Here is a 10,397-nt window from a genome sequence, read left to right as displayed (position 1 = left end):
ATCTCGCCCTTCCTCGTTTCCAAAAGTCTAACTCAGACAATTGGCCGAGGCTATAAGGCAACCAGACTTGCGAGTGGCGACCTTCTCTTGGAACTACATGACAAAAAGCAATATGAAAAACTTTGTAATCTAGTGTCTCTCGGGGACATACCAGTTTCAGTGACCCCACACCGCACCATGAACACCATCCGCGGTGTGATTTCCGATGAGGATCTCATGGAGCTGAGCGAGTCTGAACTTCTGGAAGAATGGAAAGAACAAAATGTGATCAACGTAAAACGAATCAGAATGAGGCGTGATGGTAAAGAAATTGACACTAAGCACCTAATACTCACATTCGGTTCCAGTGTGCTGCCAGAAACCATCGAGGCAGGTTACATTAAAATCCGAGTAAGGCCGTACATCCCTAACCCTCTCCGTTGCTTCAAATGCCAAAGATTTGGCCACAGTTCACAGAACTGCCGAGGCCGTCAGACTTGTGCAAAATGCAGTGCGAACGAACATCTCGCTGAATCATGTGAAAACTCTCTCCACTGTGTGAACTGTGCTGGGGAGCACGCCGCATACTCGCGGTCGTGCCCCACCTGGAAAAGAGAAAAAGAAATAGCATCAATCAAAGTAAAGGAGAACATATCATTCAAGGAGGCACGTAGGCGGGTATCATACCTGCCCAAGAACACCTTTGCCGATGTGGCGCGTCAGGGGGCAGCGACACAACGGTTTCCGGCGGCTGTCCGGCTCACACGCGGTGAGCTGCCAGCGACGCCATCCGCCCCCTCAGCGGCTGCAGCTAGCGCTGCTCCGCCACCTCAGAACAAGGGGCCATCGACCTCCGGGCTGGTGGCCTCAGGGATCTCGTCCATCGAGACGAGGCCCGCACGTAAAACAAACCGCTCGCAAGAGCGCGTGCCCAGCGCCTCGCAAGAGGCCATGGACACAACAACAAGCCAGACGGCGCCATCAGCGCCTAAGGAGCGCCGTGAATCTCGCGATCGCTCCAAACAAGAAAAAGCCCGCATCACAGGGCCCGACAAGGGCTCTGTGAAGTAAACTGCTCTCTTAAACACACAGCACAAAAACATTCCCACGATGAATACACAAATAATACAGTGGAACGTCAGAGGACTCATTCACAACCTCGATGACGTTAAAGACATCCTACACAGGTTTAACCCTAAGGTGCTGTGTGTTCAAGAAACGCACCTGAAATGTACACAAACAAATTTTCTCACACAATACGCTATTTTTCGCAAAGACCGCGATGACACTGTTGTGTCATCCGGTGGTGTGGCTATCATAGTAGACAGAGGTGTTGCCTGCCGGGAATTAAAACTTCATACGCCCCTAGAGGCAGTTGCTGTCCGAGGGGTGTTGTTTGACAAGCTAATCACTATTAGTTCAATATACATCCCTCCCAGCTATTCACTTAATAAAACGGAATTTCAAAATTACATAGATGAACTTCCTGCTCCATACATAGTTGTCGGAGATTTAAATGCACATAACACCTTGTGGGGAGACTCTCGTTGCGATGCGAGAGGTCGCCTGATTGAAAACTTTCTGTTTTCCTCACGAGCATGTATACTGAATAAGAAAGAGCCAACGTACTACAGCGTGGCGCATAATACATACTCCTCCATAGATTTAAGTATCGTGTCGTGTACGCTAATCCCGTACCTGGAGTGGTCCGTTATCAAAAACCCTTTTGGGAGCGACCACTTCCCAATCATGTTAAACTTAACAAAACAAGATGGATGCTCGGCACACATTCCCCGATGGAAGGTGGAGACAGCTAACTGGGAACATTTCCGAGAACTTACATATTTAAGCACGGATGATATTGCCTCCTTTAATATAGAAGACGCTGTGGCGTATATAACAGGCTTAATAATTGACGCTGCCACGAAATGCATCCTTCAAACTAACGGACTTACGAATAAACGTCGCATCCCGTGGTGGAATGAAGAATGTAAACAAGCACGGAAAAATCAAAACAAAGCTTGGGGACGACTTCGCGACTCCCCAACTGCTGAAAATTTGATTAGTTTCAAACAAATAAAGTCCCAGGGTAGAAGAACACGTCGACGTGCTAAAAGGGAGAGTTGGGAGAAGTACATCTCCAGTATAAATTCTTACACGGATGAGACAAAAGTGTGGAATCGAGTAAATAAATTAAAATGCCGGGAGGTACACCCTTTACCGTTAGTCAGTACACAAGGTGAGAGCCTGGAAGACCAGGCAGGTTGTCTGGGCGAACACTTCGAACATGTATCCAGTGCGTCCCACTACACACAAGCATTTCTCAGGTTCAAAGAACACGCAGAGCGAAAGCCCCTTGATCGAAAATGTTCACAAAATGAAGATTACAACTGCCCATTCAGCCTAGTTGAACTTAAAGCTTCTCTTACTTGCTGCTACAACTCGGCGCCAGGCGGCGATCGTGTCATGTATGAAATGATTAAGCACCTGCATGCTGAAGCGCTGAAAACACTCCTGTCTCTTTTCAATGCCATGTGGGCGGCTGGGTATATCCCGCCCTCGTGGAAGGAGGCCACAGTCATCCCCGTGCTTAAACAAGGCAAAGACCCGTCCCTAGCCAGCAGCTACAGGCCAATAGCGCTAACAAGCTGTCTGTGCAAACTATTTGAAAAAATGATCAACAGGCGCTTAATTTGTTTCCTTGAAAATAACAAATTACTAGACCCCTTCCAATGTGGTTTCAGGGAAGGTATGTCCACAACAGACCACCTTGTTCGCATTGAGTCTTATATTAGAGACGCTTTCATACATAAGCAGTTCTGTATTTCAGTGTTCCTCGACCTAGAGAAAGCTTATGACACGACATGGCGCTACGGCATTCTCAGAGATCTTTCCGCGATGGGTGTCCGTGGCAACATGTTAAATACAATCGAAAGTTACCTATCTAATCGCACATTCCGCGTAAGAGTGGGTAACGCTTTTTCGAAGTCATTCACCCAAGAGACCGGTGTGCCACAAGGGGGCGTGCTTAGTTGCACACTATTTATTGTAAAAATGAGTTCCCTGCACACAGTCATTCCACGCACTATGTTTTATTCTGTTTATGTCGACGATGTGCAGATAGCCTTTAAGTCATGCAATATTGCCATCTGCGAACGACAAGCGCAGCTGGGAATAAACAGATTGTCCAAATGGGCAGATGAGAATGGTTTTAAAGTAAACGCCCAGAAGAGCACTTGCGTACTCTTTACAAACAAGAGAGGCATAACGCCTGTCCCCAGTATACAAATCAAAGGAGATGCGCTCTCTGTGAGCAGCGAGCATAAGTTTCTAGGCATTATTTTAGATTCGAAGCTTACATTTATTCCTCATATTAAGTATCTGAGGGCAAAATGCCTGAAGACAATGAACCTTTTAAAGCTTCTGTCACGTACGACTTGGGATAGTGATCGAAAGTGTCTGCTTAACCTCTATAAAAGTCTTGTCCGCTCACGTCTCGATTACGGAGCTATAGTGTATAATTCCGCAACGCCAAGTGCATTAAAAATACTAGACCCCGTTCACCATCTGGGAATCCGCCTCGCGACCGGTGCTTTCCGAACAAGTCCTATCCAGAGCCTCTATGTAGAGTCGAATCAGTGGTCACTCCATCTGCAGCGTTCATATAGCAGTTTCACGTATTTTCTGAGCAGACGCGCGAACACTGAACATCCTTATTATTCAACTATGAATGACATGACCGCTACCACACTCTTCCATAATCGGCCGGCAGCAAGAAAGCCCTTCTCTTTGCGCGTGAGGAACCTCAGTGAGGAAATGGGTGTTCCTGTTCTTAAACATTGTCTTATGGCTCCAGCAAAACTGTTACCACCGTGGCAGTGGCAACTCATAGATTGCGATACATCATTTGTAGAGGTTACGAAAAACGCACCAGAGGCACACATTAAAATGCACTTCCTAGAGCTTCAATCCAAGTACTCATGCGCAGAGTTTTACACAGACGCTACTAGGTCACATACCGGCGTGTCATATGCAGCCATCGGCCCATCCTTCTCGGAGTCCGGTGTACTGCAGCCGGAAACGAGTATCTTTACGGCTGAGGCCCATGCACTATTGTCGGCCGTGAACCATATAAGGAAATCAAAACTTCAAAAAGCAATTATATTTACAGACTCCCTAAGCGTCGTGAAAGCCCTGATGTCACTCTGCAAACACAAAAATCCTTTACTGACTGAGCTCTATTCCATCCTATGCAGAGCGCATATATCAAACCGGCATATAATTATATGCTGGGTGCCGGGTCATAGAGGCATTGAGGGTAATGTTCGAGCAGATCAAATGGCCACATCTGTTACATCTCAGGCTATTAACCCTACAACTGCTGTTCCTGCAACAGATTTGAAGCCTTTCCTGCGAAAGAAACTGCGAAGCCACTGGCAACGCTTGTGGGATGCTGAAATAAATAATAAGCTTCACTTCATTAAACCACAGTTAGGTTTCTGGCCTCCCATAACGAAAACACGACGAACTGATGTCCTATTCTGTCGTCTCAGAATAGGACATACATATGGCACCCACAATTTTTTGCTTACTGGTGACGAACCACCAACCTGTGGTAGATGTGGTGAAAGGCTGACCGTCCTCCATGTCCTCGTGGAGTGCCGGGAAGCCGAAACAGAAAGAAGGAAATATTTTCCACAAGCGTACCAATATCATGTCCCGCTTCACCCCATTATGTTTCTTGGTGAAGAACCGCTTTTTAATGCCAAAGCCGTCGTCAAATTTTGAACGATGTGGTCCTGCATGTTATTAGCCCAACTAGTTCGTAGCGCATCCTCTCTCCAGAGGATGCCGCTGTGATAGTAGTTTTTTTTTTTTTATATATAGCACATGCCTCCAGGCCCTTGTGGTTCAAGGGCTCTGTTTAGGCAGTAGTGCTTCTTGCCAATTACTGCATTTTAAATATTTTAAATATAGTATTCTTCTTTCTCAATGCATTCTCAATTTCATAGTACACCTCATTAGTCATTGCCATGATTTTAGTACATGTATATTCTACGCACTATACAGCGATTATTTTTAGGCCCCTTTACAGCCACGCCTCATCTACTTCGCAGAATTCATTGCTCCACTACAAACTCACAAACACTGGCATGGCGCTCTTTGGCCATACTTGGCCCTTGCGCCATTAAACACCATACATCATCATCATCGAGTACTCTAATTCCGTATCTGGAGTGGTCTGTTCTCAGGAACCCCTTTGGGAGCGACCATTTCTCAGTTATGCTAAACTTAACAAAACAAGATACATGCTTGCCACATTTTCCTCGATGGAACATGGACTCGGCCGACTGGGAAATGTTCCGAGAGCTTACGCATTTAGGCAGAGATGAAATTGCTGTTTTTAATGTAGAAGACGCTGTTGCATACCTAACAGGTTTCATTATTAGCGCTGCAGCTAAATGTATTAAGCAAACTAGCGGATTAGCTAATAAGCGTCGCATCCCATGGTGGAACGACGAATGTCGGAAAGCGCGCAAAAATCAAAACAAAGCTTGGAGATTGCTTCGCAATTCTCCAACTGCTGAAAACCTAATTAATTTCAAACAGATAAAATCACAAGGTAGGAGAACACGTCGACGTGCAAAGAGGGAAAGTTGGGATAGGTACATCACCAGTATAAATTCGTACACCGATGAAAGAAAAGTCTGGAATCGGGTAAATAAACTAACAGGTCGGGAGTCGCATCCCCTACCCTTAGTAAGTACACAAGGTGATAGCCTCGAAGATCAGGCGGATTGTCTAGGCGAACATTTTGAATATGTGTCAAGTGCATCGCACTATACCGAAACATTCCTGAGAATCAAAGAACGCGAAGAGCGGCGACCCCTAAATCGCAAAGGCTCATCGAGTGAGGCCTACAATTCCCCATTTACTTTAGCTGAGCTTCAAGCATCTCTCGCTTGTTGCAACAACTCAGCGCCAGGTGGGGATCGTATCATGTACGAAATGATTAGGTACTTACACCCCGAAACACTGAAAACACTCTTGTCTCTTTTTAATGCCATGTGGGCGGCTGGCTGTATTCCGTCTTCATGGAAGGAAGCCATAATCATCCCCATACTTAAACAAGGCAAAGACCCGTCCTTGGCCAGCAGCTACAGGCCAATAGCTCTAACAAGCTGCCTGTGCAAGCTGTATGAAAAAATGATAAACCGGCGCCTAATATGCTTCCTAGAAAATAACAAGACTTTGGACACCTTCCAGTGTGGTTTTCGAGAAGGTATGTCTACTACAGACCACCTTGTCCGCATTGAGGCATATATTAGAGATGCTTTCATACATAAGCAGTTCTGTCTGTATTTCTAGACCTAGAGAAAGCTTACGACACCACATGGCGCTTTGGAATTCTCCGAGATCTTTCGGCAATGGGTGTTCGTGGCAATATGCTTAACACAATCGAAAGTTACCTCACTAATCGCACATTTCGCGTAAGGGTGGGCAGAGCTTTGTCTAGGCCATTCACACAAGAAACGGGTGTGCCGCAGGGTGGTGTGCTTAGCTGCACACTATTTATTGTAAAAATGAATTCGCTGCGTATAGTCATCCCACGCACAATGTTTTATTCCATTTATGTAGACGATGTGCAGATAGCCTTTAAGTCATGTAATATTGCCATCTGCGAACGACAGGTACAGCTGGGAATTAACAGATTGTCCAAATGGGCGGAGGAGAATGGTTTTAATGTTAACGCTCAGAAAAGCACTTGCATACTCTTTACAAACAAGAGAGGCGTAACGCCTGTCCCAAGTATACAAATCAAAGGAGATGCGCTCTCTTTGAGCAGCGAGCATAAGTTTTTAGGAATCATTTTAGATTCCAAGCTTATATTTATTCCTCATATTAAGTATCTGAGGACAAAATGTCTGAAGACAATGAACGTTCTAAAACTTCTGTCCCGCACAACATGGGGCAGTGATCGAAAATGTTTGCTTAACTTGTATAGGAGTCTTGTCCTCTCCCGGCTTGACTACGGGTCTATAATTTATAATTCTGCAACGCCAAGTGCATTAAAAATACTAGATCCCGTTCACCATCTGGGTATCCGCCTCGCGACCGGTGATTTCCGAACAAGTCCGATCCAAAGCCTCTATGTAGAGTCTAACCAGTGGTCACTCCATCTGCAGCGTTCATATCGCAGTTTCACATATTTTCTGAAAGTACAAGCAAACAATGAACATCCTTCTTATTCAACCATAAATGACGTTACCGCTGCCACACTCTTCCATAATCGACCTGCAGCGAGAAAGCCATTCTCCTTGCGTGTGAGGAACCTCAGTGAGGAAATGGGTGTTCCGCTGCTTGATCATCGTCCTATGGCTCCAGTGAAACTGTTACCGCCGTGGCAGTGGCAACTCATAGATTGCGATACATCGTTTGTAGAGGTCACTAAACACGCACCAGAGGCACACATTAAAATGCATTTCTTAGAGCTTCAATACAAGTACTCGTGTACAGAGCTTTACACTGACGCCTCCAAGTCACATGCCGGGGTGTCTTATGCAGCCGTTGGCCCATCCTTCTCGGAATCCGGTGTACTCCACCCGGAAACGAGTATTTTTACGGCTGAGGCCCATGCACTGTTGTCGGCTGTGAAGCATATAAGGAAATCAAAACTTCAAAAGGCAATTATATTTACGGACTCCCTAAGCGTCGTAAAAGCATTGATGTCACTCGGTAAACAAAAAAGTCCTGTACTTACTGAGCTCTATTCCGTTCTCTGTCAAGCGTATTTATGTAACCAGCATGTCATTATATGCTGGGTGCCTGGCCATAGAAGCATTGAGGGTAATGTGCTAGCTGACCGAATGGCTACGTCAATAACATCGCACGCTATTAACCCTACAGCTGCTGTCCCTGTAACAGATCTGAAACCTTTCCTGCGAAAGAAACTGCGAAGCCACTGGCAACGCTTGTGGGATGCTGAAACAAGTAATAAGCTTCACTTGATTAAACCACAGTTAGGTTTCTGGCCCCCCGTAACGAAAACACGGCGAACTGATGTCCTATTCAGTCGGCTGAGAATAGGACACACGTACGGAACCCACAGTTTTTTGTTGACAGGTGATGAACCACCAACATGTGGTAGATGTGGTGAGAGGCTGACCGTCCTGCATGTCCTCCTGGAGTGCCGGGAAGCCGAAACAGAGAGAAGGAAACATTTTCCTCTTGCATACCGATACCATATCCCTATCCATCCCAATATGTTTCTTGGCAAAGAACCGATTTTTAATACCAAAGCAGTCCTAGGTTTCTTGAATGACGTGGTACTACATGTAATTAGCCCTAGATATTCGTAGCACATCCTCCCGCCAGAGGATGCTGTTGCGATAGTGTTTAGTATAGCACATGCCTCCAGGCCTTTATGTTCAAGGGTTCTGTTGAGGCAATAGTGCTTCATGCCAATTTTCGCATCGGACATATTTTGGAAATAGTAATATTTATTTGCAATGCATATTCAATGTTCATAGCACACGCCATTAGTCATTCCCATAATCTTATTACCTGTAGATTTTATGCACTTTACAGCGACAATTTTAGGCCCCTTTACAGCCACGTCATACCCACCACTCGTAATCCATCGCATCAATTTAAACTCATTAACACTGGCCCGGCGCTCTTTGGCCATTATTGGCCCTTGCGCCGTTAAACCCCATTTATCATCAGTGTGGAACAGAGTAAACACATTAAAAGGACGTCACACAAAATCACTCCCCTTGGTAAACACAGAAGGTGATAGCCTGGAAGATCAGGCTGACTTCCTGGGTGAACATTTTGAACGCATCTCCAGTGCATCACACTACACAGAACACTTCTTGAAGTTCAAAGAACGCGCAGAGCGACAGCCCCTCGAGCGTAAATGTACGCAAAATGATACCTACAATCGACCATTTTCTCTCGCTGAACTTAAGGCATCTCTAAACTGTTGCAATAACTCCGCACCAGGTGGCGATCGTATCATGTACGAAATGCTTAAGCACCTGCACCCTGAAACCCTAAAAATACTATTAAGTCTTTTCAATGCCATGTACGCAGCGGGTTACATTCCATCTTCGTGGAAGGAAAGTGTCATCATCCCTATACTTAAACAAGGCAAGGACCCATCCTTAGCCATTAGTTATAGACCAATAGCATTGACAAGCTGTATTTGCAAGTTATTTGAAAAAATGATAAACCGGCGCTTCATTTGTGTGCTTGAAAGTGGCAAAAACTTAGACCCCTTCCAATGTGGTTTCAGGGAAGGTATGTCCACAACAGACCACCTTGTCCGTATTGAGTCTTATATTAGAGATGCCTTTATACATAAGCAGTTTTGTCTCTCAGTATTTCTGGACCTAGAAAAGGCTTACGATACGACATGGCGCTACGGAATCCTCCGAGATCTTTCGGCGATGGGTGTCCGTGGCAACATGTTGAACACTATCGAAAGTTATCTCTCTAATCGTACATTCCATGTAAGAGTGGGTAACGCCCTATCTAGGGCCTTCACCCAAGAGACCGGTGTACCACAAGGGGGCGTGCTTAGCTGCACACTATTTATTGTAAAAATGAACTGCCTGCATATATTCATTCCACGAACAATGTTTTATTCCGTTTATGTCGACGATGTGCAAATAGCCTTCAAGTCATGCAATATTGCCATCTGCGAAAGACAAGTGCAGCTTGTAATAAACAAATTGTCCAAATGGGCAAATGAAAATGGTTTTAAAGTAAATGCCCAGAAGAGCACTTGCGTACTCTTTACTAACAAGAGAGGCGTAACGCCAGTTCCAAGCATTGCAATCAAAGGAGATGCGCTCTCTGTGAGCAGCGAGCACAAGTTTTTAGGATTTATTTTAGATTTTAAACTTAAGTATCTGAGGGCAAAATGGCTGAAGACAATGAACCTTTTAAAGCTTCTCTCGCGTACGACTTGGGGTAGTGATCGAAAGTGTTTGCTTAACTTGTATAAATGTCTTATCCTCTCACGCCTTGATTATGGGTCTATAATTTATAATTCAGCAACGCCAAGTGCATTAAAAATCCTAGACCCCGTCCACCACCTGGGTATCCGTCTCGCGACCGGTGCTTTCAGGACAAGTCCAATCCAGAGCTTGTACGTAGAGTCGAATCAGTGGTCGCTTCATCTGCAGCGGTCATACAACAGTTTCACGTATTTTCTGAAAGTACAAGCAAACATTGAACATCCTTGTTATTCAACTATAAATGAAGTGACCGCTGCCACACTCTTCCATAATCGACCTGCAGCGAGAAAGCCGTTCTCTTTGCGTGTGAGGAATCTTAGTGAGGAAATGGGTTTTCCGCTGCTTGAACAATGTCCTATGGCTCCAGCGAAACTGTTGCCGCCGTGGCACTGG

The sequence above is a fragment of the Dermacentor silvarum genome, chromosome 10 (genome assembly GCF_013339745.2).
Source record: "Dermacentor silvarum isolate Dsil-2018 chromosome 10, BIME_Dsil_1.4, whole genome shotgun sequence".
Taxonomy (NCBI): domain Eukaryota; kingdom Metazoa; phylum Arthropoda; class Arachnida; order Ixodida; family Ixodidae; genus Dermacentor; species Dermacentor silvarum.
The sequence above is the reverse complement of the archived record's forward strand: the minus strand, read 5'-3'. Positions refer to the sequence as shown.